This window comes from Homarus americanus, unplaced genomic scaffold (genome assembly GCF_018991925.1).
Source record: "Homarus americanus isolate GMGI-L3 unplaced genomic scaffold, GMGI_Hamer_2.0 scaffold19646, whole genome shotgun sequence".
Lineage (NCBI taxonomy): Eukaryota > Metazoa > Arthropoda > Malacostraca > Decapoda > Nephropidae > Homarus > Homarus americanus.
Genome location: NW_024745327.1, coordinates 1 through 24,522, shown reverse-complemented (window position 1 = coordinate 24,522; position 24,522 = coordinate 1). Strand labels below are relative to the sequence as shown.

The 24,522-nt window shown below is 38.5% G+C and overlaps 1 long non-coding RNA gene across 1 annotated transcript; it reads left to right on the top strand.

The window, feature by feature from the left end:
• Positions 1–24,490, top strand: LOC121878647. The gene is made up of 2 exons (XR_006091196.1): positions 1–124; positions 23,219–24,490. It is a non-coding gene; the product is annotated as an uncharacterized LOC121878647 (long non-coding RNA).
• Positions 24,491–24,522: the final 32 nt, after the last annotated feature.

Here is a 24,522-nt window from a genome sequence, read left to right as displayed (position 1 = left end):
GCTTCAAGGACCAACAACACATCTCAGTATGACTAGTTCAGAGTCAACTACAGTACACAGACACTCCAGGCTCCTATATGATGCCATTAAAGGCAACTGGTTAAACATTGCTGACCTGTGGGAGGTAAGACTTAATTTCTATTACTTCACATCATGTTGTTGTCATTAGGTGTACAAGCTGAGTCTGTTAATTGTGTGTATGTGCACTTGTACAGTATTCATATAAAACTGTGCATTTATGTAAATGTTTGTTTGTGTAAAGTCGTGTCCTATTATGTTGGTGTTACAGGACGTCCAAAAAATGGCCCGGATTCACTTTTCCATCCAATACAAAATTCTGAATGTGTCTTTATTTTGTTTCTCTTTAAAGTACTGTATATTAATAACTTTTTGCTTCATTTTCTTTTACTTTATTTTTATTTTTATCCTCTTCACCACTGATTGGCTCGTTAGCTGCTTGGGCGATCGATCGTGTCTCTGTTACGCACTGATGACAAGTAATGGGCATGCACTGGCTCCTGAATTTATCTGAACCTGCTCCAGTGTTGGTCAAGTCTGGTCTTGAAAGAGCTCACACTCGCTGTCGTCACAATACTCTCTGGCAGATTGTTCCAAGAGTTCACAACTCTCACGTCGAAAAAGTTACCCCTCACAGTTTTCTGGGCTTGCGGCTTCTTTAATCTTGAGCTGCGACCCCTTGTGGGGTGAGCATCTGCCAGCTCCAGGTAAGGGCACTCGACTGAGTAGTGCCCTTGAGATGTTTATACACCTCAATTAGGTCTACCTTTGCCCGTCTGTAGTTCAAACTAGGCAAATTCAAGCGCTCTAATCTCTCGGGGTAGCTGAGGTGCCGTAGTGCAGTTACCAGTCTGGTGGCCCTCCCTTAGACATTTTCAATCAACTGACAGTCACTGGCATATCTCAGGGACCAGACGGGCTGACCATACTCCAGATGGTGAAGCACTTCACTCTTGAAGATCGTTACGAAATACCGACCGTCTAGATATCTGAACAACCTTCTTATAAGACCTAATAATTTAGTTGCCTGATTTACCTTCCCACAATGGCCCGAGAACTTCAGCTCATTGTCAATATACACACCTAGGTCCTTTTCACATTGTCTCAATTAATGCAGTTTCTTCGTCCCATTGGGGCATATTATACGCCTCCTTAGTACGTCCCAGCCTTAGTCTCTTACATTTCATGACATTGAATCTTAGCAGCCATTTCTTCGACCATTCTTGATGGTCAGAGATCCTTCTGCAGCTTTAGTAAATCTGATTTTATTTTCCCATACTTCCATTATAAAAGCTGAGATGACTGCCCATATTAAGTTGCTTTCTCTTTATGTTAGTTGTGTGATTTAACTGGCTCGTATGTCATAACAAAACTGATATTTTTTTCAGTGTTGTAAGACTTGGAAGTGTTGATGGCTGCATGTCACAAAAACCAGTGACCACCATGTTGGGTCTTCACAGATTACCTGAAATACAGAATTAGATAATGAATTGTACATTGCTACATGTCTTATTATATACAGTACTCTGTAATGATCACGGTCGTACATGATAGTTCAGTAAATTCAGACAATTCATATTACTCTCAATAGCCCACAAAACATGTAGCTATGCCTTCTTTATTGAGTACCCTGTCTGAGGCATCCGTCTTTTCATCGCTTCAGGACATCTGAGTCCTCCGTTTTCCCTCAATCTTAAAGTGCACCCGAGACTCCGTATTCCTTAGTATAACGACACAAAATTTGAAATTGCAACTGCTGTCATATCTGTTAAGGCAACTTAAATTTAGCAAAGAAGTTTAAGATAAATACTTATATACTTGCTTCATATCTATATTTTCTATTAATCTTATTTTCTTAGTCTTTCTGTCTATAAGTATCTATCATAAATTTCTTTGTTTATATTTTCTAAGTCAATATTCTTTTCTATGCTTTATTCCTTGTCATATACAGGGGGTATATTATTGTATTCTCTGAATTTTATGTCCTTTCTATCAATTTATTATCATGCCTTAGTTATATTCTATACCAAGGATTAGTCTGGGAAAACCATGTCATTCTTACTATAACACTTATTATACTTACAACGGTAGCCTGCCACCACCCAGACTTTTATTAGAATACAGTAAAACCTCGATTAACTGACTTTCGGATCAACCGTCGATCCCAGGCCCCTAAAAAAAATGATTTTGTTTTACGGGGATTACCCCACCCGGGCACAGGTCACTGACACACATCGGGGCCTGGGGGGCGATAATGTAATAATAATGATAATAATAATAATACAGTACATATAACATATCTCATTGAACTGTTAGGTAGCGTGCTAGCGAGCTTCTAGGCATGTGAGTTACAATAGTTATTTTCTGAGAACCAAATGTTAAAGGAATAGAGCAGTGATACTCTTAGTTTACTAATTCAATATTTATTAACAAGGAGTGAACAAGATGGTAAATAAGTACACTCAGACAAGATTGGACCCCTTAGGTCTTTATTTACAATTCATAAAATAGATCTTCACTTACTTATTACATCAATATACAACTGTTATATTATTTCTTTGACAAATAAGATGTTATTTTACACGCTCAGATAGGGCTGGACCCTTAGGTCTTACTTTTACAAGTAGCAAAATAAATCTTCAATTCTTGGTTACAACATTAAACCATCATTAAATTATTTCATTGTCAATACAGATGGTTACATGACACACTTGACAATATCCCAAATTAACGTATTATTTATAACACCATGTTATTTCGGAATGAACAACATGGCACTTTTCCCTCAGTTGGTAGTATATATGAATGATGTACTCACAACCCACATAACATGTTATTACTAGTTCTATCAATATTTATGGGCTCATTATTCAACATGGGATAACTATATTTCTGCTAATTATATCCAATCATATACAACATTAATACTTTGGCCCATATAACTGTAAGGAGTGCCCCAGGGTGTAACACTGGTGTCACCACAACAAACGAAGAGTGCTGTTAGGGTCGGTTGCAGTCCGACACACTGCGAGGGAGTTCGGGCCAAGTTCCCAGGGTGCAGACTCGCACAATTTAATCGTGCCGAATTAACGACATCCTGCAAGACAGCCAGCTGGTATGCAGCTACCGGTTCCCCGGTGACTGTCTGGTATTCAGCTAACACACAGACTGTGCCTGAGATATGATGGAACAGCGTCAGAGATGTGACGCTGCTCCTCTTAAACGAGTTTACATACGGCTAACTGGCAATTCAGGCCTGTGCGCTACCCATGCCAAAAAGGCTAATAAAGCAATGACAGAAATTACATTCAACTATGTCACTTGACAGAAATTACATTCAACTATGTCGCTGTACATTTAACTATGAAAATCAATGCCATGGGTCAGGTGAATTTCTTACGTCTATTTTTATAATCTGATCGGAGATTGAGCTTGCCAGGAAAAAGTGAAATGGACGTCAAATACACACACTAACAACACTACTTTCACAAGCTCAGCAAAACTACAAACGAGGAACTATTCATGGGGATATGTTAGATTTTGGAGATCATACAGTTTGACAGAATCTTTCAGGAGCTTAATAACTTTCTTAAATAAACAGCTGACACTAACTAAACTACAAACATCAGATTCTCTGATGTTTGGGCATCAAAATGATCTAATTTCAGGAGTACTTATAAACTCATGGCTATCCCAAGGACGATATAAAAACATGTCACTCGTACTGGCAGACTTGACACTCACTTACGTGACAAGTTTCACTAACAATAAAGACAGTTGAAGCTTTTAACATCACTCACAAGGGATCTTGAATGTTCCATCTGTAATCAGACATATCTAAGTTGCCTTAACAGATATGATTACAGTTGCTATTTCAAATTTGGTGTCATTATACTAAGGAATACGGAGTCTTGGGTGCACTCTAAGATTGAGGGAAAACGGAGGACTCAGACGTCCTGAAGCGTTGAGAAAACGGATGCCTCAGACAGGGTACTCAATAAAGAAGGCATAGCTACATGTTTTGTTGGCTATTGAGAGTAATATGAATCGTCTGTTTTTACGTTAACATGTCATATACTCAAAGGTTAGTATATCCCATCATCTTCGCCAGATGACGCAGGCTAAAAAGAGACACTTTCTACCTTAATGCTGTATTTACGAGTTACACGAGGAGGAGCCTCGGCTGTAAGTACTTAAACATAGTACTTGAGATATAAACAAAGTGAAAACAAAAGAGCATCGATCAGGTACTATAAATGCATTGACAAAGAAAACTTAAATCAGTAGCTAATATATATATATATATATATATATATATATATATATATATATATATATATATATATATATATATATATATATATATATATATATATATATATATATATATGTTTTTATGCTGCCTTTATTGAATATATATATTATATATTATGTTACTTCTTACCAAAGTTAGAAAGTGTTTAGGCTTGTGTAAACACGAAATGTGTTAGGCACGTTGTAACGAAGAAGAGAGAATAAACGCCCAGCCAGACCGACTATACTTACAATGGCGTTTTATATATATATATATATATATATATATATATATATATTGTAATCAACGACCTCACCAGCAAGGAATCGAACCCTCGACCTACTGGGTGTGACTAGGGAACGCTTACCGGCTAGGCCACAAGGACACTAAAAGCAGTTCTAGGCTCTGTTATATTTCACACAAAGCCTGTTCATCGAGCTGATGGCGCCGTGAACCTCATTGGGAAACTGCCCGTGCCTCTTATGTGGTGTCAGTAGCATTTTACCGAATCCAGCTGGTATGAAACGCGAGGTACATATATATACTTCATTTTTAGTCCATATAACACGCGGACTTTGAACATATAATCAACGACCTCACCAGCAAGGAATCGAACCCTCGACCTACTGGGTGTGACTAGGGAACGCTTACCGGCTAGGCCACAAGGACACTAAAAGCAGTTCTAGACTCTGTTATATTTCACACAAAGCCTGTTCATCGAGCTGATGGCGCCGTGAACCTCAATGGGAAACTGCCCGTGCCTCTTATGTGGTGTCAGTAGCATTTTACCGAATCCAGCTGGTATGAAACGCGAGGTACATATATACTTCATTTTTAGTCCATATAACACGCGTGTTATATGGACTAAAAATACTATTGCTATTGTTACTTTGGAGTAGTATATGAAAATATAACAGCTGAGCATACAAAAATAAAATGAACATCTCATTATCTAAAAATGAAAGAAAATATATGGTTTTCCTTACAAATCTAATCTATTAGGAGCTAATCCCCTGGTTGTCCTATCAGGAAGTACTCTGGGTGCAACTGGACTTTGGGGTGATGGCATTGTTGTTACATCTGTTGTGGGTAAAGTCTCCTTGGTTGTTACCTTACTGCTGGGGTCAAAAATTTGTTCTGTACTGTATTGGTTTGATCTACAGAAGTATAAGGGTTACGCCTTTTGTCTACCTAAGAAGGCTTCAGCTGATCAACGTGGCTTCTCATAACATTACCATTGACATTAACATCAACATTATAATGTATATTCCCAATTTCACATGTAATTTCTCCTGGTGCCCACTTGTGTATGAGCGTACTTTTACTGGAGATGAAGTCTTAAACTGCCTTATATTTCCCTGATTTTGTAATTGTTTCCACCCCTTGTTCTGTTGTTCACTAAGATAATCAGGCAACATTAAGTCTAACTTAATCTTAATCCTCCTTCCCATCAACAAAATTGAAGGCGACATACCCATGGTTGTATGCGGAGTAGTCACGAGAAACATGCATATGCAAGTACGAACATTGGCAAAAGTGGCATTTCTACATTTCATATTATGTTTGAATGTTTGAACAAATCTTTCTGCTTCTCCATTTGTGGCAGGATGCTATGGTGCAGTAAATATGTGTTGAATGCCATTTACATTTAAAAAATTATTGAATTCCCAAGAACAAAACTAAGGACCATTGTCAGATACTATACACTCTGGTAAGCCATGTGTTGCAAAAATCTGCATCAGTGCTTTAATTGTGGAGAGTGAAGTAGTTGATTGCATGGGAACTATCTCAGGCCATTTACTATAAGCATCAACCACAATCAAGTAAGAATATCCTAAGAATGGACCAGCATAGTCAATATACAGTCACTGCCAAGCATATCTAGGGCACTCCCATGGATGTAATCGTACTGTTTTAGGATTAGTCTGGTGAATGGCACAAGTTTCACATTTTTTAACATACAGTTCAATATCCTTGTCAACACCTGGCCACCATATGTAAGTTCTAGCTATATGGCCTTTGATCTGAAAATGCATTGGTGATCAGCAAGGACCTGTTCCCTAAGTTGCTTAGGAACAACAACTCTGGATCCACACAATATACATTCTTATTGTACACTAAATTCTGGCCAAACTGCCGCATATGGTTTACATTCTTCTTGAGTCCCTACCCGTAACTAGACATTGAAGTACCTTTGAGAGTATAGGATCTTTCTTTGTGCTCTGTGCTATATTCTTTGCTGTAATAGGCAAGTTGTAACTTTCTATCAAGAGAATACAAGCCTCATGCTCTTCTGGAGCCCTGTCCACAGTTAGGCAAGACAGTGCATCAGCAGTTCCCATCTTAGTGGTGGATCTGTATTCCAGTGTGTAATTGTAAGCTGCCAAAGTGATGGCCCATCTTTGTAGTCTTGCAGCCACTAAACTGGGTAACCCTAATTCTGGACATAAAATTGCTAGTAATGGTTTGTGATCAGTCACTATCATAAATTCCTTCCTGCCATACAAATAGATATGGAATTTCTTAACACCAAACACAAGTGCAAGGCCCTCCTTCTCAATCAGTGAGTAATATCTCTCGGCTTTATTTAACAATCTAGGTGCAAATGCAGTTGGTTTCTCAGTGCCATCAGGCATGACATGTGCTAGAACTGCACCTAATCCAACTTGTGAGGCTTTACTGGCAAATACATTTCAAAATGTGTAAGTAAGTTTGGTGAAGTTATTGCAGCTTTTATCTTCTCAAATGACCACTGACATTCCTCTGACCAGTTCCATGCTACATCTTTATTCAGTAAATGATAAAAGGGGTTTCCAATTGTAGGTAAATCTTTAACAAATCGTCCATAAAATGTTACAAGTCCCAAGAAAGATTGTAGCTCATTAACATTCTCAAGCACTTTTGCAGATTGGACTGCTCTAACCTTCTCATTTGTCTTATGTATGCCTTGTTTATCAATGATGAATCCTAAATATTCAATGGAGGCTACTTGAAACTGACACTTATTCTTGTGAATTTTCATTTCATTCTCTTGGATACGTGTCAGTACTGCCATGAATCTTTCCTGGTGTTCTCTTTCATGTTTTCCTGCTACTATAATATCATCCACAAAACAAAATACACCAGGTAACCCATTGAATATTTTGTCCATGGTTTGTTGCCATATTGCACGATTACTAGCTATACCATATGGTAATCTTTTAGGGCGAAAAAGTCCTAAATCTGTGTTTATTGTGCAATACTCCTGTGATTTGTTATCCATGAAAGGATCTTACATCCTCGTAAAGCTGCAAACATATCTGTAGGGTTAGGTAGAGGTTGTTGTACTACTTGTAACTGAGGGTTTAGAGTTACCTTATAGTCTCCACATAATTGAGCACCACTACCCTTTTTTGCTACTGGAACTAAAGGTGTACCCCAAGCTGAGTAGGTTACTCTTTCCCATGTCTTTTCTTCTTTTAACCTCTTAATTTCCTATTTAACTGACATCTTTAAAGCATAAAGAATAGGTCTGGGAGCAAGAAATTTGGGTGTTGCATCTGGTTTCAGTGTCAAAGTAGCCTTAACATTTTTCACAGTACCAAGTCCATAAGTAAATACCTCCTCAAATTTTGATAATACCTGTACTGTACTTAAATTAAAGGAATGGCTGTCTTTTGTTCTTTCTTTAGAACATTCAAAATATTTGACCAATTTAATGTAAAAGTTTCAATGTCTGACCTTGACCTTTAACAATGGTGAGGGGCAGGTCCTTTACTGTTTGTTGGCCATATTTAACATTCACCTTGGCAGAACCTATTACTTTTATATTGTGACAGTTATAATCCCTTGCATGGTTATATAAATATATCAGGAATTTTACGTGTCACCTCTTCAGACAGTACCGACACATCTGCTGCCGTGTCAAGTTGCATGATAACAGGTAGTGTATTTCATTCATAGTGACTGATATCATTGTTCTCTTCTCTTTACTACATAGAGATTTGATCTGAAGGACAAATTCCTCATTATCACTACCAATTAATTGTTTATCTCCCCGACTTTTCTCTGTTGACATCTGTGATACAGTTACTGTACATTTGAGGTAAAATTAATATGTTTTGTTTTCCGAGAGTTACACGTTGTTATTATTATTATTATTATTATTATTATTATTATTATTATTATTATTATTATTATTATTATTATTACAGTATTATTATTGTTATTTATCATTATTTTTTTTTTTATTATAAATTTTATTTACTGTGAATAATAATAATAATAATTATTATTATTATTATTATTATTATTATTATTATTATTTTTATTATTATTATTATTATTATTATTATTATTATTATTATTATTACTATTACTACATTTTCGCCCCCCAGGCCCCGATATGGGTCAGTGACCTGTGCCCGGATGGGCTAATCCCCATAAAAAAAAAAGTGACCACAATTATGGCATTTCTTATCAGTTGCTGGTCATTTTACCCTGTCACTGGGATGATGACCTTCTCTACCACACCTGAAACTTTGTCTAGGTCTAGGTTTAGATTCTCTGACTGAGCTATGTTGTTGTAAATGTACTTTAGGAGATTTTTTTCCCTTAAATTTTTTTGTGCTTTCATATTTGTACCTTTTTGCCATGGCTTTTTCCGTCTACTGGTGGTAGTTGAAACTGTTGACCTGTGAATCATTATGTGATCTATCCTCAATAGTCTGAGCTTGAGAATTAGCTGCTTCTAATGCTCTAGCAATGTCCAAAACCTTATCTAATGTGAGATTTTTCTCTTGCAGCAACTTTTTCCTCAGCTCATGAGAATTATTCTTTTCAATCACCTGATCAATAATAACTTTCTAATACAGTAGTTTATTTCCTAACCTCACGTATTGGGCGGTGAATGGCAAGTTGTGGATCATTGGCCTCAAGTCATAATGTAAGGATCGGATACTGATTCAAACTGCTGCTGCTTTTGTTGTATAATTTTCATCAGTTATCAACTTACTTGCCATTTGGTCTATGAATCAACACCTTATATGTTCGAGACACAACATATTGCTGATGTTTTACTCTTGATCATTTTGTTTGTTTAATAAAATTTTATCAGAAAATTAACACCAAACATTTGATCAACTTGACGTCGACAGTGTAGAAGAGTTCATCCTCTTTAATATAACTGAGACACCACCAGTGTACAGACATAATGACCATGGCTGATGTGTGATAACTGTTAGAGTAACAAACTGTACTTTATGGTATAGATAAATCATCTTTTACACAGTTGTTATTTATACTGTTATTCTCTATTACAATACAATTTTATATTTATTTTTTATTCATGTTATATTCAATGACATACAGTCGACCCTCGTTAAAACGGACTAATAGGGGGGGGGGAAGGGTGACCGTTTTAGCCTATTGTCCGAATTAACTGATTTAGGGGTTAATATTGCATAATATTGCATTATATTTCAAAGAAAATGCAGTGAGTTTGTCCTTAGCCTTGCATATGTCCGAAACTGTTTGCTTTTTAACACCATACTCGTCACAAACTCTAGCCACCGAAGCACCAGCCTCTAACTTCCTTATAAGTTCCAGTTTCTGGTTCACAGAAATGGTCACATACTTCCTCTTCAGTGTATTACTCCCCTTTGAAGACATGATGTAAAATACAAGGCTGAAAGATCCCTAATCACTGAAATATCAACAAAAATTGCAGGGCAACACAACACTGATACTCGAATATGGCGTTAAGTCAACAATGACTGGCGGTCTGGCGCGCGCGCCATCTATCGGACAATCCCAGAACCAGAAATTTGATACGGACAGCCCTTCGCTTAGTTCAGATTTCGACCGAATTATCCGAAATCCGGATTTAAGGGGTCCGAATTAACGAGGGTCGACTGTACTTATAACGAATGCCAACCTATATGACCTATAGCAAACCTCTCCACCAATCACATCCGTCATTACAGGACCAATAACCATTCAGTCATAAACAGTGACACTACTAATGTGACGTTGCTGTTTAGAGACACTGGTTACCACAGGGGGCGTAGGAACACATTTCTGCAGCTATACCAATAAAGGCAACTTTCTTGAAGCGTTATGGTGTAATTTTAAATATTTTTGTGGCTGTGAGAGTCTAGTCGAAAGTAAACAACAGAGAGTACATGACAACACGTTCTGACGCCACTGAATTTTTACACATTTCTGAAGCTGTACCAGATAATAAAATAAGTATTTTCTGTTTAATATGGCAAGGCGTCGGCCCCCTGCCTAGGAAGTAAGGTGAGTTGGACCTGCTCAGTTGTAAGAGTCACAATTGACTGGGGGAAGATTAAGGAGTTACTGCCTTGGGGTCTTCACTTCCCTCAATCTATTCAAATATTTATAAAATACTCCCGGGTTATTTGTCATATCTTTAACCAGTTTCTTACATGATTACATTTTACTTTTATTATTGTTTTTCTAGTTTTATTTCCTCCTTTGGTGTAGTGTTGATATCTGCGGTGTTTGTTGTTGCCAAAAATCTATTCCAGGCAAGTCTTTAGTTCTTTACTTTTATCCTCTTCGCCACTGGTCGGCTTGTTAGCCGCTTGGGCGATCGGTCACGTCTGTTTTCATTTATATTCTTCACCAAAAGATCGGCTCGCTAGCCGCCCGGGCGATCGGTCACATCTCTGTCACGCACTGTTGGCAAATACTGGGCATGCACCAGCTCCTGAATGTACCTGAACCCGCTCCAGTGTTGGTCAAGTCTTCTTTTGAAAGAGCTCACACTCGGTACCGTCACAACACTCTCTGGTAGATTGTTCCAAGAGTTTACAACCCTCACTCCGAAGAAGTTTTCCCTCATGGTTTTCTGGACTTGCGGCTTCTTCAATCTTGAGCTGTGACCCCTTGCGGGGCGAGCGTCCGCCAGCTCCAAGTACAGTGAGTTCTGCTATAACGCGTGTTTTGATAACGCGAATTTGCTCTAACGCGATTTATGAATTAGGAACGGTATTTGTATAACGCAAACGCTTGTTTGCTATAACGCGATTTTTGCTTACTATTTCTCCAATTTTGTGGTACTGTATTAACTGTGAATATAGTAAAGAAGAATATCAACAAGAAGCGTTCTGGTGATAGAATTCCCGGTGATGATCGTAAAAGAAAGGATATAACACTTGAAGAGAAGCTCGATTTTATCAACCTCAAAATCACCCTTCTCCCCCATCAAGTAAAGTGTTACATTTACTGTATGATTTCATTATTAGATATGAATGTAACATTTATTTAGACTGTGTTAGGCTAACTACTAAATTTTTTCGATTTCGAGTAATCTGCACCTAACCCTATTTTCTCCATAAGCCCTGTTATTTCTATTACGCGATTTTCTATAACACGATATTTTACAAGAACACAATTATCGCGTTATAGCAGAACTACCTGTAAGGACACTCAACTGAGTAGTGCCCCCTGAGATGCTTATACACCTCAACTAAGTCCCCCCTTGCCCGTCTGTAGTATAAACTAGGCAAGTTCAGGCGCTCCAATCTCTCAGGGTAGCTGAGGTGCCGAAGTGCAGGCACCAGTCTGGTGGCCCCCCTTTGAACATTTTCAACCAACTTTCAGTCCCTAGCATATCTCGGGGACCAGATGGGGAAGCACTTCACTCCTGAAGATCGTTACGAGGGACGGACCGTCTAGATATCTGAACGACCTTCTTATAAGACCCAAAAATTTATTTGCCTGAGTTACCTTCTTCTCACAATGGCCCGAGAACTTTAGCTCATTGTCAACATACACACCTAGGTCCTTCTCACACACAGTCTCAACTAGTGCATTTTCTTCATCCCGTTGGGACATATGATACGCCTCCTTACCGTTGGTACGCCCCAACATTGAATCTCAGCAGCCATTTCTTCGACTATTCCTGGAGCCCACAGAGGTCCTTCTGCAGCTCTTCACAGTCAGCTTGGTTCTTAATTTCCCGAAATAACTTGCCATCATCGGCAAACATTTATATGGAGGAGTGTACAACGTCAGGCATGTCATTTATGAAACAAACAAACAACAGCAGGCCCAATACACTGCCCTGTGGTACCCCACTTGTTACAGGTACAGATGACGATTTCGTGCCATTAATCATCACACACTGCTTGCGGTCATGTAGAAAGTCTTCTATCCACGCTAGGATATTTCCCCGAATTCCGTACCCTTCCAGTTTGATTTTCAGCCTTTCGTGGGGTACACTGTCGAAAGCCTTGGCAAAATCTAGGTAAATATTGTTGATATTACCACCCCGTTCCAGAATATGGGTCCAAATATCCAATACCTTGAGCAATTGTGTTAAGCAAGAGCGCCCCGGCATAAAACCGTGTTGGCAATCTTTTACAAGGTTGTTTCGTAGTAGATGTTCCATCGCGGCATCTCTGATAATACTCTCAAGTACTTTACATATTATGCTGGTCAGGCTCACCAGTCTATAGTTGTTCATGGAGTGACTATCGCCCTTCTTGAAGATAGGACTCTCATAAGCCACTTTCCATTCACTGGGGACCATTTGTTCATCCAGGCATTTACAAAACAGGATCTTCAGGGGCTCTGCAAGCTTGTTGCACAGCTCTCTTAGCACTCTGAGATGCACCATGTCAGGTCCGGGACTCTTATGGACCTTTAGCCTGGACAGTTTATTTCTAATACCCTCTTCTGTGAACACAATGTGGGTCAGTGCTGTGTCGAACCGTCTGTCCTCAAACACAGGAAGGTTAGTTGCATCTTGTCTTGTGAACACTGAGGAAAAGAAGCTGTTCAATGCCTCAGCTTTATCCTGGTCAGAATCTGCATAACTACCATCTTCAAGCCTCAGGTCTGATACTCCTACTCGCGTTTTCAATTTTGACTTTGCATAGCAGTAAATCGCCTTTGGGTATTACTTGACCTCGCGTGCTACCAGCCTCTGGAACTCCTTTTCAGCCCTCCTACACTCTATCTTTGCTTGGTTTCTGGCTCTTGCATACATCCTCCTGTCTTGCTCATCGTTTGACCCAACCCATGTCTTGAATTTCTGGGTTTTCTTCTTATGGCTCTTGTTGTTTTTCTAATATCGCTTATGGGTTCCTCTATATCCAGATCATCTACGGTAGCATTATATTTGGTTAGGTTCGGTTAGGTCAAATTAGGTTAGGTTACTACCCCATGATCAATATCACTTATGAGTTCCTCTATATCCAGGTCATCTACGGTAGCATTATTTTTGCTTATAACGTCTGGTACAGTTAGTTGATCATCTCTTCTGCCACAATGGACTGATTCCCTCTTTGAGATTTCAGATTATTTTAGGAGACGTGACCGATCGCCCCAGCGGCTAACGAGCCGATCAGTGGTGAAGAGGATAAAAGTAAAATGTAGATGAGACAAAGTTATCAAATAGTTTTTTCTGAAGGATTTTGGTGCATTGCATTCATTTATGGAATATGACAAGTTAAATATTGCATTGTTTTGGAGTTAGTTATACAGCCCCCCCCCCCAATTTACGGGGGTTAGGTTCTCAAAATGGCTGTGAATCACCAAATCCGCGAATAAAATTTGTGGACGGGGGTTCATTTTTACTTGTGCCCAAAGAAATGTATATTCCCTTTATGTTTTTGCTCTTAGGACAATTTTTTCATTTACCTATATTGTATATACTATGTGTGTCTGTGTGTAGACACACACAAAACACATACGTACAAATAAACAATTATTGGAAAATCCTCTCTCAAATAATCAGAAACAAATATAGGAAAAAATTTGACAGTCTACCCTCAAGTCCATGCTTTATTAATAAAGCATGGACTTGAGGGTAGACTGTCACATTTTTAATAAATTTGTTTTTGATTATTTGTGAGGGGATTTTCCAATTACTGTATTGTTTATTTGTATGTGTTCTATGTGTCTACACACAGACACACATAGTGTTACAAACCTAACACAATCACTTGTTGAATGTGGTCCTTGACAAAATAGACAAGTGTATTTTACCTTGCCACATTCGGTTTCCATGTTATAGCTACCAATATCACTTGTTAAAGGGACAAATTTACCTGAGTAAGTAGTTGGTTTCACCTGTGTTTTAGAAGAGGCATTTAGCTGATTTACTGGAGCATTCACTTAACTGTTTTTGGGTGTACGTACTCCTTGCAGGGTTTGTTTATCCTTTTCTTTTGTCAAGTATTGTATGGAATCTTTGATACCCTGTTTCACTTCATCTACAGTGAAAAGTGCTTTCTTAATTTTGTGAACAAAATGGTTTCAACTTGAGAAGGCACTTTTTGGAGTAGCATCTCTTGTAATAGCCAATTTGGCTCTTCAACATTAGGTATACAGTAAGTCCTCGCTTAACGTTGTCCCAGACAACGTTGTTTCGTTATAATGTTGCTACTCTTTATATACCCATGATTCAGACAACGTTGTCTTACGACCCAACCGATTCGTTATAACGTTGTGACCCAACACGGACTACTTTGTTTGCTGCGCCACCCTCTCTCATCTTGGCGTGCTACCCCCTCTCGCGGAGCGTCACAGCGTTCCCAAGCATTTTGTCCCTGGTCTTTGTTGAGCTTCCACAGCATACGTGCGTGCTAAAGTGTATTTTGCTCTAAATACTGTACTGTAACCATTCGAAGTGGCTCCCAAGTGCCCATCAAGTGTTAGTAATGCTAGTTTTGTGAAGAAGCAAGGCAAGACCATTAGCCTTGCTATGAAAATGGGGTTTTTAAACCATTTTGAGAAAGGTGAATGTGCAATGGACATTGGAGTACAATACAAAATGATTGTATTATCTTATTAATTAACGTTAATTTAGTTTATTTATCTTTTTGGTATCTTATTAATTAACGTTAATTTAGTTTATTTATCTTTTTGGGTGTATAATGCATGTATATATTTTCTATAAAAATTTCATTGAATTTATGTATATGTAATGTATTTTATGGGGCAAAGGGAGGCTGGGGAATGTAACTAGCTTATTTTATCTATTTCTTATGGGGAAAATTTGTTCTGTTAACGTCGTGTTTTACAAGAACGTGACCACGGCGTTAACCAGAGGACTTACTGTATATTGTTTGATGTTTCTGATGATGATCTGATAGTCATTATAATATGATTTTAATTGTGCCAAGTTATAAAAAGGAGGCTTCATATCTATTAAGAGATGACACAAGTGTTGTTTGATTCCATCTTCATCAGTATATTTATCTTTTAAAGTCTTAGACTGTATCGTCATTACTAGCTCTAGATGTCTGGTAACCAGCAATAAGCTCTGCTACAGTCCCAGTTAGGCAAGATCTAAGATAGGTCATTTTCTCAATTTCGTCTAAATCATTACGATCGTCTACCAATGACCCAAAAGAGTTCCAAAACAGTACCCATTCTAATATGTCGCCTCTAAAGCTGATTAGTTGTAAATTAGTAAGCTTTGGTTTAGTTGAAAGAACCAATGTCTGAAACAAGGGTTTATCTTTCTCTTTCTCTTTATTTTGAATGAAATTCAGCTTCCTTTTCAAAGTTCTCTTTTGTTCTTTTCCCTAGTTCTTGAGTTTCATATTGATCTAATAATTGTTCACAATTATTCCATTTTGTCTTGAGGTTCTGTATGACTATGTCTAACTTTATGACATCAATGTCGTCTCTTGAGACTGTGTAATTACATTCCGTTAAGGCACGGGTGACGTGACCTTTCTTGGCCGAAACTGAAGCTTTAGGTATTCCCATTATGACTCTTATTCACAATTGAAGAATTAATCCGCTTTGAAGGACCATTAGTAATACTGTGGAGAATAGATAATGAGCCAGTCCTCTTTGATAACCGCTACCTCCAACATCTCTGGGCTTGATTAATAGTCATTCATAATTCAATGTTTGAAGGACCAGTGTATAAAACATGTTTATAATAAGATAATAATAAAGATTCCTACACAACTTTGGTGGAGAAGGAACATTAAATCACGACAAATGACCATTACTTACTTGGCTTCGAAGCTCCTTTGAAGCCTGATAGGATACTGATGACAATCCTCACTAAAATCAACATGAGTCATTATTAGTTTCATTGTATTATAACTTATATTTGGGTGGACTAATCATATATCATATATTCTAGATGTTCAATACCAAGCACCCAAATATTTACCTTTTATTTTGAACTAACTTGTGTCGTAACGATGCACCGAAGATATAAGTTTCAGTGTACCGAACCACCTTGTTATTAACTAAGTACAGGTTATTAACGCATAATCCCCTATACCACGCTAATTGTTACTTATCTTTGAGGTGTTTGTGCAGTGCTGGAAGATATTCACTCATTAAATTCAGTAAATTGTCTGTGAGAGAATTCCGTGCTTCTTCCACCCCGGCTGTTTCAGGACCGACGTGGCTCCCCCCTCCCTGAGTCTCCTGTCATTTTACACTGACGTCACTCGGGGATACCAAATATTTAATGAGTTTATTAGTTATTCTGTAGAGATTATTTAGCGAGTTATTATTTACTGTAACTCATGAATTTAATTTAGCGTTCGTAAACAGCAAACAAGATTGTGTTGGTTACTCATATTTTCCCAGTTTCTGTTCTGACTTAAGGGGTAGCATTTTATTATTATACTGTATACAGTTATCCCTCGGTTAACGAACGCCTCGGTTTATGAAATTTCAGTTAACGAATTACCTTCTATAAGAATATTCAATTCGGTTAACGAAAAAAGATTTGGTTAACGAATTCCTTACGAATTTTTCCCAACATGATTTCGCCTGCTCACCAGCTGTAGTATTAGTCCGCCAATACAGTAATCGGTTTTAGGGCTTAAATTCTTTACCATTTGAGTAAATATCAAGAAGGTTGTACTATTTAATAATTTTCCAAGTCTTATATTCAAATTTTTAGTAATTTTAGCAATTATTTAACATAATTGAATTGCAGGGAACTAGAGTTCAGTGCGCCAAACAGCCACTTGACTCACCCAGAATGGCGTCAGTTTATGTCTGCTCAGTGGAGGAAGCATCTTGCCCGAGACTCTGGAACATAAACTATTTTTACGTTTTTTACAGTACAGTATAGTCTGCATTTACGCGGTCAATTGAACCCGTGGAGGTCCGCGTAGAACGAGAAACTCGTAAACTAAATAACAACATATGGGATTAATTGAAATAGAGACTGGGCCGACTCCCAAAACTCCACTTTTTCCGACACAATACGTACCTTGTAGTAAAAATAACATCATAATTTCATGATGGTATTGCTACACACATAATATCTAAATAAAAAACTACAAATCTAAAGGTGCTTAACACTTACGTTAGTAGAAGCAATGGGTCGGCACACGTGGATGGCGGCTGGTTCCGATGCAGAGGGCAGATTAGTTGCCCTCCGGTGAATCACTTTCACTACTCGCAGTGGTTTGCAGGGCCTCCCAGACAAACCCCTCAAAGTCCGTATCCTCACTGTCACTGACTTGGGCTGGCTGTGGTTGTGGTGGGTTGCGGGCGAAGAAGTCCTTAATACTACGTTGACGACTAGCATTGATGTTGTCGAGATAGATCTGGATATACGGGTCCATAATTTTCAACAGATGGTTATTAGACACTTCATACCGATGCGTGTCTGGGTCGTTGTCAAGGATGAGCTTAATTTTCTCCCCCAACTTGATGATTTCCTTCACATAATCATGGCTTGGTCCAGGGAATCCAGCGGAAGCCATTGTGAGGGAAATAGCGGGCACAAGTGAGAACTGTATACGTGGACTGAGAACAATGAGACTGGCCTGGCTAGGTCAGCGACTTCTGGTGGCAGGGCACGTCATGTTACATTAGACCAATCACAGCTAGCGGTGAAGGGAATGTGTGGGTGGTAAGGATGCGTGGCCCAATCACAGTCCGATACGTCATATGATGTCAGCGATAACGTAAGAGCGGCCTAATGCGCACCCCTCACCTCGCCGCTTCCCGTGTATGGTCAAGAATGGACCACGTGGGTAAAAAATGGCGCGGCGGTCTGGACCTCTCCAGCCACTCGCCGCATAAATTATGAAATTTACCGCGTAATTAAAACATTTCATTCTGGCAAGGCACCGCATAAATGACCAAACGTGTAAACAAAAACCGCGTAAATCCAGACTATACTGTACTATTATTTTTCATTCTGAAATTTATTTTACATAGACAATATATTATGCAGTGCAGTGTTGATTTAAAGAAAACAATCTTGAATTACACCAAGTGAACTTAAAATTTTATGGGTGAAATGGCGGCATGAAGCATGTGGTGACTTCTCTTCCACCCCCACTGCCTTCTCTTCTCGCTTCTCCTCCACCCCCGACTTCTAATTCCCATCATCATCATCAACCAGGTGAGCTGGAACCAATTATCCAAAATCCCATTGAAACAATGGTTTCGGTTAACGAACAACCTTCTGGAACGAATTGTGTTCGTTAACCGAGGGACCACTGTATACACTAGCCTCTCCTGTCAGGAATATTTTTTCCATATAAGCCTCACCAAATCCCAATTATACAGTTTCAGTACAACCCAATACAATTTAGATTATATACATATACTGTACATAGTTCTGCTATAACGATAATTGTGTTCTTGTAAAATATCGTGTTATAGAAAATCGCGTAATAGAAATAACAGGGCTTATGGAGAAAATAGGGTTAGGTGCAGATTACTCGAAATCGAAAAAATTTAGTATTTAGCCTAACACAAAGGATAGCACAGTCTAAATAAATGTTACATTCATATCTAATAATGAAATCATACAGTAAATTTAACACTTTACCTTGAAAAAATATGAATGTAACTTGATGGGGGAGAAGGGTGATTTTGAGGTTGATAACATTGAGCTTCTCTTCAAGTGTTATATCCTTTCTTTTACGATAATCACCGGGAATTCTATCATCAGAGCGCTTTTTGGAGATATTCTTCTTTACCATATTCACAGTTAATACCACAAAATTGGAGAAATAGTAAGCAAAAATCGCGTTATAGCAAACAAGCGTTCGCGTTATACAAATATTGTTCCGAATTCATAAATCGCGTTAGAGCAAATTCGCGTTATCAAAACACGCGTTATAGCAGAACTCCCTGTACAGTACAATCTTAAACTAATTTTACACTTTCCTGTCGGAGAATTCTGACATCCTCCGCGAGGGAGAAAACAAATGGAAGGGTACAATTTGTTATTTAGTAGAAATGGACTCTTTCATTTTGTTAGGACTATTTACAGTACAGGGTACGTACAAATGTGCGTCCAATATTTCTTGGATAGCAGCTTCCGCCCTTTGTGCTGCTTGACGCTTTGGTCTAGTGGAGACTTGTACCTCGTCAGAAACACTAGATTGTGTCAGAGGGCAATGAAGTTCCAATGGTACTAATTTTTCCAAAGTTGTTATGCTGTGTATCCCCTTGTAGAATACTGGGCCATTTGTACACTTCTCTCTCTATCACAATAGATTGCCGTAATTCTTCCCAATGGCCAAGTAGCACGAGGACCTTCACTCTGTACTCGAACCACATATCCACCTTAAGGTTAATCCTCTGAGTTGCTGTTTGTGCTCCATACAATTTCTCACCAAGAGATGCAAGATAATCCCTCTTGTAAATTGTGTCCCAGTGCTTCAACAATTTATTGAGGTTATTAAGTTCACTAGTACCAATATAATGTGGATCATCAGAGGTATCAGAGTAATCTCCAAGACCAATTGGGCATAGGGTTTAGTCTCCTTCCATAGATCAAATGAGATGGAGTAAGAGGAGTATGATGGCCTGTATATGTCATGGGTCTGTTGTTCACCCTCTTCTCAGTTTCAGTTAGGATGGTGATTAGTTCATCCTCTGATATTTTCCTTTTAAAAAGAACTTTGCAGATGGAGGTTTTCACTAACCCCATCAGTCTTTCATAGAACTCTCCCATCCACGGGGCTCCTGGGGGTACGAACTTCCACTCGGTTCCATTATTCTTTAAGTGAGCTTGAGTTAAGGCGTCTCTGTAAAGATCTTTCAGAAATTTTGAAGTGGTGATGAAATTCGTTGCATTGTCGGATATTATGAGCCTAGGTGATGATCTTCGGGGCACAAATCTCCGAAATAAGTGAAGAAACGTTAGAGCTGATAAATCCCGAGCCAATTCTAGATGAACGGCACGTGTCGTAGTGCACGTGAATAAACAAATATAATATTTCTTCGGCTCTTCATTTTCAGTTCTGGTTATTGTTATTGGTCCAAAATGATCCACTCCAACCGTGTGAAAAGGTTCCCTGTGTACAACACGTTCTTTAAGCAGTGGGGGAGGTCCTGGTAACTAGAATGGCTTTCCTTTTATGGCTTTACACACCACACACTCTCTCAGGATAGTCTAGATTACTTGCCTGCCTTTAGGAAGTCAATACTGATCTCATATTTATGTCAAAGTGTCTGCTACTCCTCCATGTACGCTTTGAGAACTATATTTTCTAACTATTAACGTCGTAAGTCAGGAGTGACGTGGTAGTAGGATAGAAAATTTGGCTTGAGGAAGTAATTCAGCGCGACAATGAATGAACTTAGTTCCAGAGACTATGTATAATCCAAGGCTTTTGATCAGAGATGTATAATTTGGTGAACTAGTGTTTACTTGCTTCCAGGTATTCTTATTCTTTCCTGTAGCTCTCTCGTTGTACAACACTTACCCAGTAATTTATGCTATTAGGAGGTACAGTAAGTCTTCGTTCAACGTTGCCACCGACAATGTTGTTTCGGTATAACGTCGTCACGGACTACTTTGTATGGCGCATCACCCTCTCTCATCTTGGTGCGCTACGCTCTCACCCGCAGAGCGTCACAGCGTCCCCAGTGTTTGTTAGGCTTCCACAGCATTTGTGCGTGTTTAAGTGTTTTTGCTCTAAATACTGTACTCTAACCATGAATGAAGTGTAAATCATGAATCAATACTCGAAATCATGAATCAAGAGTCAAATTAATGAATCAAGAATCAAAATCATGATTCAATAGTCGAAATCATGAATCAAGGGTCAAAATCATGAATCAAGAGTCAAAATCACAAACCCATAAATAACAAGGGTTACTGTAATTTATCCTCTTAATTACAACATACTTTTAAAGATATTGTTTGGGGTTATTTGTGGTTGGTAGTTGCGGAGGGTTTCCGAATTCTCCGCTCCTTGGGGACGAAAATTTCCTACTTTCACAAATTTGAAGATTTTTATCATTATATCTTGTTAATTTTCTTTTGTTTGATTAAATTTTCCTCCTGTAGCCATAGTTTTATTAATATATACAGTACCAGGAAATGTGAGGAATAAATATAAATAATACCAATAAATAAGTTACAACAAAAAATACTGTACAGTATTGCCAAACCAATAAATAAAAACCAAATGAAAATTTAATACAGACGCCCTTTGCATACACTCCCTGCCTCACCATAGTAATGAAGACCAGCTGGGACGCTACCTCTGCCATCTTCCTGGCAATGCTCCCCACCACACACTGCGTCCTCACCCCGTTCCCCCACTAAGCCAGTTAACTCATGTACAAAGAACTGTATATTCCCTTTGTGTTTGTTCTTATGGCACATTTATTTTACTTTTTTTCACATTATTTTTGTAGGATGATGTGTGCATGTATATCATTAAAAATAAATGAAGAAAGTTATGTATATCAGCCCATAAATACAAGATGAAAAACAACCATAACAACTCACAGCTTTGCCCAGTAGCCTGGTGGTTACATGAGTCTAACCTGGCTACAATGCTGCCAGTGATGTTAACAGTTGTAAATGTGAAAAGAAAGTTATCTGTAAATCTTCATTTGTTTCAGGTATTTGTAGATTTAAGATTAAATGTTGCAGGTATGGCATTGATAGATTGTATGCTTGTAAGAGTTCAGAAATGGTTACTGCTTAGCTACCTCTGAAGAGTTGGGTGTCTGCCGTATGGACGTTAATCTTATCAGGTTATCATCGTCAGTACAGTAGTTATAAATCCATCTTTTATATTTATAATAATTTTTTTAATTAATAATGAGTTCAAGTAAGCAATAACATATTTTTAATTCTGGAGTTGGGTTAGGTAGAATCTTGCCTACTGGAGACAGGAACTGGGGATTCATTCGCTTATGGGAGACCACAACTTCACATACGTTCCTGGACCCATAGTTTAGTTTAGGTTAAAGCCCATACAAAACAATAATAATATACCCTTATATAACAAATAATGTAAATAAAGTGATGTTAAACAATATATAATGATGAACATAATGTAAAAAATGGGATTTTAATTACAAAAATTGTGGTGAATGTATTGGGATCTTGTTCATAAGTGCGTGTGATGGTAAGTCGGACGGTTGTTTACTCAGGGACTGCCTGCATATAAACTATGCTGGTAAAATTATGCTTTTCATCTTGTATTTAGACAATACTGTACAGGTACTATATATGGTGCAGGTAGGTAGGCAGTGATATCTCTGTTAGCTGGAATAATTGCTGCTGAGCATTTCCAGGGAATGAGAGATTTCTGGATAACCAAACGACTCTCAGAGCCAGAAAGAAATCCTTCATCCCTGGAATGTTCCGGGTACAAAAGTAATTGAAAATTTTTCTCGGAATTTTCCAGAAAATTGCCCCTTGGAAAAATTTTTCCCAAAGCTAGAATTTTAAGGAAAATTATAGCTCTGGGAATGATTTTCCGAGAAAATTTAAATTTCTGCTATCAGAGAGTTCCAGTTAAAATGGATTCCGGCTTATGGAGATATTTACACAGTTTGTTATGAAGTTAGACAGTGCAGGTACAGTATACAACAAGTTTAGCCAACAAAGCCATTAGTTGCTAACACTCCTCATACAGTATTACCAAAACAATATCCACTTCTGTGTAACTAATATATGTATATTTTTTTCAGAGGCTGTGGACTGGTCTTTGAACAGTATAGGTGACTTGTACAGGCCAAGCTTACCCCTCCTGACCTGACCTTCACTCACAGACTCGTCTCAGGAAAACTGTTTGAACTATTTTCACTTTTCTAGTAATGTTTTAATCTCATTTTGTTTTATATACCGTATGTATTATGGTGTGAGTTATGTCTGCATTGCCTTGGGGTACTGTACTGCCATCCCACTTGCACGATCGTCTGTTTTATGTGACTTTTACCATCTTAGTTAAATGATCAGCTTAGGTTAAGTTAGGTTACGTTGGGTTGGGTTGGGTTATGTTATGTTATGTTATGTTATGTTATGTTATGTATCTATCTATCATCTTTATTGTGGGAATATAGAAATGCCTGTCTTCCATCAGTTCATGCGGCCATTTTAGTGCTGCTCCGTGGATTCTCCCTCAAGTTCAAGATTATCAGTATTTTAATGAAAGGAAGGACTTACTCCTTCCCTGTGTGGTTCATCCTCTCACAGGGGGACTGTCTTTGTTTACACCTACATCAGTCATGTTGAGAGCCTTCACAAAAATAACACCTTCTAGAGACCCCCAATTTTTGGACAGCTGCAGACACAGGTTCCTCTGAAGAATCAACAGTCCCAGAAATAAATGCTGCATAGTTTACTAGAGATGATCCTTGTACATAGGACTCAGAATTCCTCTGAGAGAGATCCAGTGCCCTAGCTTGGTCAAAGGCTGTCTGTAGATCCAGACTCTTATTTTCTAGGAGGTGCTAATGAATCAGTGGTGTCATGAGTCATTGATGAAAGTCTCTTATATAGTCATCCTAGTTCTGTTCTGCTCTAACAGCCTTGAAGTTGTACTCCTTACGGAGCTGGTGAAGTTCCTGTGTGTATTCATCCAATGTTTCATCTTGAAGTTGTACTCCTTACCGAGATGGATTTTCACCCTGACGTTGTCTTCTTGTGCCCAGAAGATGTCGAGCAAAGATTTCATTCCTGGGCTTCACGTAGAGATCCTGAATAATCTATATTGCAGCCTCATAAGTGTCATTATCGGCTATATATTTGTATACACTAGGAGACACAAAGTTGATGAGGGTGTTCAATATGTCAGGTGTGTGGAATGCAATGGACTAAAGGAAGCTATAGAATGTGTGGTACCAGTGGCACCACTTCCTAGCTGCTTCTGGTGAGTTTAGACTAGAATCCAATCTCTGGCTGCAGACACTTCTCCGTGGTGACTCATGACAGTTAAGATGAATAAATTGCAATGAAACAGAGTTGACTAGGCTTTATTCACCTTATAACTGTC